Source organism: Hevea brasiliensis, chromosome 15, assembly GCF_030052815.1.
Source record: "Hevea brasiliensis isolate MT/VB/25A 57/8 chromosome 15, ASM3005281v1, whole genome shotgun sequence".
NCBI classification, from domain to species: Eukaryota; Viridiplantae; Streptophyta; class Magnoliopsida; order Malpighiales; family Euphorbiaceae; genus Hevea; species Hevea brasiliensis.
Window position 1 is genome coordinate 1,951,003 of NC_079507.1, and position 9,565 is coordinate 1,960,567.

Here is a 9,565-nt window from a genome sequence, read left to right on the forward strand (position 1 = left end):
ATTGTTGGTTAATTTTGCTTTGTATTATTATTATTATTATTATTATTATTGTGTTTTACTGTATTAAAAAAATAAAAATAATTCTTTATTTTAACTTTTTTCTTCGTCATTTTGAAAAAAAAAATCATTTATTTACACGTATTTTAATTTTAATTAGAACTTTTAAATTTTATTAATTCATCATCAATCATTGATATTAATTTACATCAATTTTAATAATTAATTTATTTAATCAGTAAAAATATATAAAATCACTTAAATAGCGTGCTGATTGAAATAATATATTTTTTTAGCTGTCTCTTTTTTTATTTTTTTTTTTCATTTTTTCTCTTTTTTTTTTCTTTGATTTTCTCTTTAGATGGTTATTGATGAGTATTTTCACTTGTAGCAATTCTTTTTTTTTTTTTCCCTTTTAATAACTTCTACATCTATATCTATTTAGAACAAAATTTGAGCATATCTCTTCATATCTGTCCCTATTACAGATTTTGAGTTTTTATGGTTTTTTTTTTTCAACTTAGTTGAACTTTTATTTTTTTAGTTGTTAAAATATTTTGTTTTTTCAGAAAAGTATTATATGAGGTACAAATTTTTTCTGATAGGTTATCTGATGAGATCGTAAAAAAAGCAGAGCACATAGCTCACCTATTAACCAATCTATATATTCTGGTAATATTGCTAGATCTTCTAAATTTTTAATATTATTTTTTATATAAGTGATTAGTTTTATTTATTCAAAAATATAATATGTATATTTGTACTTCTCTATTTTCTATTTCTAATTAATAAAATATTTTTCCATTTCTATAAAAAAAAATATATTTTTAGGAATTAAAAAATAAAATTCATCTTAAGCAATTTTGACAATAAATATGAAACACCATAACTCTTAAAATAAAAAATTAATGTATTAAATTAATAAGATTAAAAGTTTTTATTAAAATTGAAAATTAGTGTAAATATTTTTTTCCATTTGACTTTATTTAAATAAAAAAAATAATACGTAAACTCATATAATACAAAAATAAACATTTTTAAAATATATTATATTACTATAATTATGAATTTTTTTATCTTTATTGTTTTTAAGGTACATGTATGCATGATTCTCATTATTCTAAATCAAATAAAAAACAAAATTGGTAAAAATTTAATTTAAAAATTTGATATTATAAGAATCAAAAGGTACTAAATTTATTTTATTTTATTTTTAATAAAAGAATTCATTAATTAGAAATAAAGTATCAACATATTATATTATTACATAATAAAATTAACCATTTATAAAAAAATAATGATAATATAAAGGATTTGAAAATTTTGATAATGTCAATGAAGTATATAGGTTGACTAATAGGTGGGTTGTATGATCCATTTTTCTACTTTATGGTCTTTTGACGAGCTCAATCAAATAGCCTCCAAATTTAAATTTTTTACCCAAAAAATGATCTACACCTAGTAATTTGCTAACACTCTTCTTCAAGAAACAAAATAATTTGCTAACAAACTCACGTAATTAATAACTTTATTAAAGGGGACAAAACAAAATCAAATATTTAAGATCTACCAATAAGGATAAATATGAAGATTTATTCATTTTAAATCTATAATTATAGATAGATTTAAAGAGGTATACTTAAAATCAATTCTAAACGAATACAGATATGAGAGTTATGAAAAAAATAAAAATAAATAAAAATAAATAAAAAAATAGAAAAAGAATTGGAGGGATTGCCCGTGGACACCAAAGGAGATCAAAAGGAGAAAATGAGTTAAAGAGAAGATAAATAATGAGAAAGATGGAGGAGGGAGAGGGTTTTGTGGAGACAAGATTACTAGTTTCTTCTCCATTTAGAAATTTTTAGGATAAGATTACTAATTTTCTCTATTTTATTATGTAATTAAATTTATTTTATTATTTTTAAAATTACAATTATTTATCAATAATTAAATTTGAAACTGTATTGTTTTAATATACCAAATTATACATCAATTTTATATGTATGTTTTTTTATATATATTTTGTAGATAATAATAATAATAATAATAATAATAATAATAAATTATATATTGCACGTCCCTTAAAGACTATTACATATAAAAATAAAGAATAAAATTGATATATAGTGTAAAAAAATTGATATAGAAAAACTCGTATTCAGAGAGACAAATTAATAATAATAATAATAATAAAAAAACTTTCATCAAAAGAAAAAAAAATAAAGATGCTGAATTAAACCCTCAACTTTATTTGAGAGAGAGAGAGAGATCAAATTAAGAGAGACTTACTGCTGGCAACATCTCCCCGGTATGTTCTGTTGAAAGGCAAACATCTACCATTGAAATACAATAATAGATCTAAAAGCTGCAGAGTCCATAGAACAAGAAATAAGGGTAATACATATATTTCTACATAATTGGCAAATCAAGCAACCAAATCCAAAATTAATTTTGCAGATCTATTTCCAGCTTTCTACATAGAGAGCCAAAGATTTTCTGCTAAGAATTAATGACTCTGATATCCCATCTTTTACGCTACTACATGATAATAAATAAATAGATACATATAACCAAGTGATTGTGCATAGAAAGATGATATATGGATCAAAGTCCAGTGCTCCCAATAGCTTTAGTAAGGCCATAAGTTATTCCTATAGCCAACCATCCGCCAACAAGAACCCTCAAAGATGACCTAACAACTGGTGCATGTCCTAAGACTGCACCTAGCCATCCAAACCCTATCAAGCCAAGGCTAGCCAAACCTATCACAACCCAACCCTCGCTACATAATCCTTCACAAAAACCGCCCCAAAAAGCGGTATCACGGCTCCCACGGAAAAGGCAAAGGCTGAAGCGATGGCGGCCTGCAAAGGGCTTGGCAAACGTTTCTTCTTCTCCTCAAGTTCACTTGCAGATCTGGTCTCTCTTTTCAGCTGAGTCAATTCTGTGTCATATTGTGAGTAGACAGAAACAAATTCTCCAATGGCCATGCTACAGGCACCACCGATTAAACCAGCGATACCTGAGAGAATCATGGTCTTGGGATCTTGACGAACAGCTCCAACACACATTATTAAGGAAGTTGTGGAAAGCAGACCATCGTTTGCACCAAGAACAGCAGCTCGAAGCCACTGTGCCCTTTTGGAATAGTTGAAGATCACTTCAACTTCTTCCAGTTCATGGTTTCTTTGATTCTCAAGATCAGTAAAAGGTTGTGGTGTTTCGGTTTCCTTAAAGGAGGATTGGATTTGGTTTGATTCTTGAGGTGCTTCCATGAGGAAATTTGAGGTTTTGCATATTGAGAAGTGTGGATGGCACACGCCCTTAGATGGTGATATTTATAAAGAAAGTGAAGTAGGTGATGTAACCAAAACAAAGCAATGGTTATTTGTGGAGGATAATGAGATCAAAGAGGTAGAAACAAATGGAGAAGTAAAGTAATATACTGCACATAAATGCCTCCCAAAGTGAAGACTGTAATAAAGGAAGAACAAAAATAAATAAATAAACAAAGAATAAAGATTAGTTGTCATTTTTCATTAAGGAATCTAATGCATTCACACTTGCAAGAACAGTGGGATTTTGCTAGGGGCAGCCAACATGCATTGTTTGTAAATTGTAATATAATATATCATTTATTTTTCCAAGGTTTTTATAGCAAGTCGATTGGGAATCGATAAAGATAAAGTTGAAAAGCTTAAAATTTAATCAAAATTAAATTCTGACTGTTCATCTTGAATAAGTAATTAATAATTTTTTATAAATCAATAGTAACATATTAATATTAAATAATCACTATAATTCTTCATAAATTAAATTTAGTGTATTTACTTGTATCTCAGAAATTTATCATTTTAATATTTAATCAACTTGTCTAATTTGCTCTTAAATTTTAATTATTAGTGTACAATTATTCCTTACAACAATTGAGTATCCAAAATACTGATAATAAATTTATATTATTCTTAAAAGAATTTTAGAGTGACCTTTTTGAGAAATAGATATTACTACTTTATAAAACTTACTAATTAATGACTATCACATGCGTAAAACGACATCATTTTATATAAAAATTGATAAAAAGATAAACTAAAACCGTCAATCCATGTAATTCATAACCAAATCAATTTTTAATTGAATTTTATAATTTTTAAAATTTTTAAACATAATTCAAATATTTTTTATTTTTAAACATAACTCAAATAATCATATAATTTTTTATAATGGAATTTGAGATTTTGGATATAGAGAAGTGTGGATGACACACGCCCATAGATGTTTATATTTATAAAGAAAGTGAAGTTAATTACTGATGTAACCAAAACGGGAATTAAACTAATATATTTCACATAACTACCTTCCCAATATGAAGACATTGATAACCGAAGCACAAATAAATAATAATAAAAAGAATAAAGAAGACATGCCATTTTTCATTAGGGAATCCAATGCATTCACACTTGCTAGAACATTCAGTGGGACTTTATTTGCTAGGTGCTTCTACCACTCATTGTTTGTATATCACTTGTTTTCTCTAAAAAAAATATACAAATCATGAGGTCTTATTTTGAATAGTTTACTCTTCAAAATTTTATTCTCATTATAACACTGAAGATATTAATTTTTAAATAAATAAATTAATGCTATATTTGAATTGAAAGATTTAATCTTATAAATTTTGATTTAAACTAAATATATTGTTTACAACTTAAAAAATAAAAAATTTAAAATAATTATTTTTATATTAATATTTTAAATTCATTCTACTATAATCAAAATATATCAACTTTACATGATGTTATAATTTTTAGGTATTTCTATGAAATTTTTTTAATTAGCTAATCAAAAGATTTATAAATTTATAAATTTTAAATTTTAAATCAAACATTTAGTTGAAATCCAATCCAAACGCAACCTAAAAGTGAGGAAGTACCTTAAAACTCATTTAGAGAAATTAATTAACTAATTAAAATATTTTTGTTAACCTTTGATATTTGTTTATATTTTGACAGTTTAGATTTAGACCATATTTAGTTCAATTTTATAGTAAAATCTATTTTATTTCTAAATGAATTTAATGATAAAATTCATTTGCAAATGAATTTCTTTATTTGGTATATTTTATATTAAGTATGAAATTTATTTCAAATGAAATGAATTTTAAATTAAGAATAAATAAAATAAAATAAAATGATATAATGAGAGAATAATTTTATCACTTGAAATATATAGGATTTTAAGTTAGGAATTCATGTGTAAATTCTATCAATTTTGACGGAATTTAGTTTAGTTATAATAAATTTCATAGAATTGATTATTAAAAATTTTAAATGAATTTTTATTTAAATCAAACATTAAAATTTTAAATATACAAATGAATACCACAAAATTTTATAAAATTTATTTATACCAAATACTACCTTAATGCTTTTACCATTCCAATTCAACCTAATAAAAAAAAATTTATAGAATATTCATCTCTATTTTTAATTTAAAAGTTAAAAAAATTTTTTATAAGCCAAACAAGATATTTTTAAATTTATGAATTTTAAAATTAATATTTGAAATTCAAATTTCAAGACTAAATTTATGAATCCAAACACAATCTAAGATTTTTCTAGTAGAGATTAGAGGGGTGAAAATTTAAAAGTGAGTCTATCTAATGCTTATATGCTTTCGGTCATTAAAAAGTTAAGCCTTTTCATTTTTTAAAAATGGTTTAATTCGTTTGCAAATCATCATGATATTTTATTCTCGTTCAAGTTTGTTTACTCAACATTACTAATATTATTTGTATGATTAGCAAGGTTTTTCTTTTTCTTATTTTTAAGCAGAAAAGGCCAAATATTATTAGTGATAAAATTTAAAAAATGCAAGTTTATGAGAGCCCGCACTGAACACGCTCTAAATCTATCCAATAGTTCCTTTCACAAACATCATGCTGAGTTGTATTATTATTATTATTTTTTCTTTTGATGTTGACTTGAGATTGAGACCAATAGTTTGTTTTTATTTCCTGTTTTCCATGCTTTTTGAGAAATATTTGTCTTTTGTGAAATTAGTTAGATTAAAACCTTGGGAAATAAATCTTGTTGGCCCATAGGCTTTCACTAAAGTAAAACAATTTGAACCTCATGTTTTATTCATCGTTTTTTTTTTCTTTTTTCTTTTTTTTTTTTCATAATTGGCACTTATTGATATTTGATTTCATGATTTTAAAATCTTAAAAACACTATCAATCACTGAATTAAAACTCATTGATAGATTAAGTCAACTTTAATGTTTATTGTCAAAGATATTTTTTTAATTTTCATAGAAAATCAACATATTACATTTATTGATAGTCCAAGGTCATCATTTCCTATCTTTTATTTTATTTATTATTTTACAAATTATTTTATTTTTATTTTTCAACTTTAATTTATTATAAAAAAAATCTTTAAATTTTTATTGGCTTAATCATACTAAAAAGTTAAACATTTTTGCTCTTTTGTAATTTAATCTAATCTTTTCAATTTTGACACAAAAATATAAACCTTTAAAGATTGAAAAAAATTTTAGCCTATTGTGAAATTGAATTTGGAAGAAGCTAAAGTGGCATGTCATGTGGTATTTTTTTATTATTAAATAATAGAGCCTACATGTCACATTAATTAAAATTAAAGGCCAAATGGCATAATAAATCTAAATATTTATGTGTATTACTTATTTTATCCAAAACTTATAATTTTAGACAATTTGATCATAATTTTTAAAATTTCTCTCTCTCTCTCTCTCTCTCTCTCTCACTTACACACACACACACGCACAAAATAAAAACCATGGAGTTTATTTGTGAGACCTGAACAACTCATCTTTAGTAACTGATGGGCAAGTTAAGCTGCAGAAACCTTGTAGTCTAATAAGAAACATTGAGCTAAATATGCATTTTCCTTCTGGGATGAGAACTTAGCTGGGGCCAGCATTATTGGACCACGGTACTTAGACTCAGAAGTTAACATAGATGAAAAGCTTTGCATTCTCTCTTCTGGAAGTGTTTAAGAGCAATAAAACTAAATGTCTTGATATTTTGAAAATTGTTGGTCATGTTATTGAGCTTAGGTTAATTCCCGCTCAAAAGTACTCTATGCTCAATCATTATTTAATAATAATCATAAAATTTGTTTCTCGTGGTCTTGACATTTTTTATGAACTGTGCTGACTAGCATGGAAGTTGATTCATTTAGCAAAAACTCGAGATAGCCACAACTGATGAGAAAAATATGTTTAAGTATTTTATATCACTTGCAAAAAACTGTTTGTTTATTACAAAAGCTTTCCCAATAATATGTTTGTTTATTTATGAAAGAATTTTACTACTCCAGAATTTGTATTTTGTGCATGAGACATAGAGAGAGAGAGATTAATTAAATAAAAAAATTAAAAATTGTTACTTGTCAAGCCACTTTGTATCCCATGTGACAAAAGTCAAAATCCCCAAATTAGATAATGGGTTTTAGACAAAATTTCTTCAATTTTAAAAGTTATGATTATTATCTAAAATTAAAATTTTTTATAAAATGAGCAATAAACATAAAAGTTTGATTTATTCTACCATTTGACCTTTAATTTTATGTAATGTGGCATGTGAGCTCCACTATTTAATAATAAAAAAAGTCATATGGCATGCCACATTAGCTTCCCCCAAATTCAATTTCACAATTGGATAAAATTTTTTCAATCTTTGAAGGCTTCTATTTTTGGTATCAAAATTGAAACAATTGGATTAAATTGCAAAAGAGCGAAAAAGTTCGGCCTTTTAGTATAATTAAGCCATTTTTATTTTGTTTCAAAAAAGGTTCTCATAACATGCAATAGCAAGTTTAGGGGTAAAATGGATAAAATTAATATGTTGCCCTTTTTTTGAAAATGAAATCACCATTTTATCCATCTCTTTTTTCTTCTCCATCTCTCTTACATTTTTAATTTCTTATAGTTAAATTAATTAATAATTATTTGTTAAAAATATTTTATTTTTAATAAAATTTTTATTTATTAAATTTATTAATAAATCAATCCAAGAAATTAAATCAATCTAGGATTCTTACTTAAGAAAGGTAAAAGTGAGGATCTTTTTCCTTTGAGATAGATGTTGTGGGTGGGAATTTTAGGATGGAAATGCTAGTAGGAGGGAATTTGCATTGTGATATATATATGTGGGTTGTTATGTTGAATTATGTTAAATTTTGAGAAGGGGGTGTAGGGATAATGCATGCATGTGGATATTATAGAAATTTAAGCTTAGATGCATGCAATGTTAAGGAGAATCAAAGGTTAGGAGTAAGATCTTCTCTATGCATTAGTATGTGGGGTTAAACAATGGAAGCTTAGGCTTTTAATGTTATTTTTATGCTTTTGAGTAAGGGGTCAATGTTGATATCTTGGGTTTATGTTGTAATGATGGTAACATGCATGTTTTGGAGTCGAGATTTGATTAAATGACCTTAAAAAGAATGTTTGGAAGTGTTGGTCTCAAGTGTTTTTTGTTCAACTTAAGGTTAAGCAAAACTAAGGGGAAAATTGGCTTTTTCAAGGTTCAGCCATCAAAGATGAATCTTTAATAACTAAAAGCCTTATTGCCTAGCTTAAGTTTCGTCTAGTAGAAACTTTGGCCATTGTAGGGTGAATCTTTAGTAGCCAGAAGCTTCACTACGTGGAATGAATTTTTCTATAGTAAGAACTTTGGCAACTAAAAGATGTACCTTCAACCCCTAAAATTTTTAACCCAACTTCTTATGTTTTGTTTTGGGCCCCTGAACTTATGAAAGTTAGTCCATCCTTATTATAGAATTCTTTTAATACATAGGATAATACCTTATAGAAGTTCAATGTTTTAAATACATGAATTGCTTTTGTAGGGTCAACGTTAAGAGAGAAAGAAAGCCAACACTAAGAGTTCCTACTTTAATTTAGTAGTAGAGAGATTAGTTAAAGAGTCTCCAAGATGTGAGTATAAAATGCATTTAAATTATTTGTTATTTTTATGTGGTTTGAATTTTGGATATATCTCTCATGGACTACAGTACGGATCAGTATAAATATTATAATATTTTGCCCTTTGTGATAGATTTGTAAGATATTCGGAAAACACACTGGAGTTAGGTTTTGAGAGTTATGAGTGATTGTATCTTACTCTTTTTATCATATTAGAACTTTTTATCTTGTCTTGCCCATGGATGTAGACCTTACGGTCGAACTACATAAATCCTGTGTTATTCTTCTTCTCTTTTTTTATACTGTGTGATTGTGTGATTGTTTGTGTGCCTTAGATTTGTGTGCCTACTATAACAAATTGGTATTAGAGCTTTGTATGCGCAATCTAGGGTTTACGAATGGCATCGTCTTCAATGAAGTATAAGGCGGAGAAGTTTGATGGTAGATCAAGTTTCAGTCCATGAAAGATTAAAATCAAATCTTCCTTGATCCTGCAAGGTCTATGGAAGGTAATTAAGGATAACTTTCCAAAGGGTATGAAGGAAGCAGATAAGGCTGATCTAAAGGAGAGAGACTTAAGTGCAATTTTTAT

At 26.1% G+C, this 9,565-nt stretch overlaps 1 pseudogene; it reads right to left on the reverse strand.

Moving 5' to 3' along the window:
• Positions 1 to 2,353: 2,353 nt before the first annotated feature.
• On the reverse strand, positions 2,354 to 3,501 carry LOC110657148 (vacuolar iron transporter homolog 4-like; annotated as a pseudogene).
• Between the last annotated feature and the right edge of the window lie 6,064 nt (positions 3,502 to 9,565).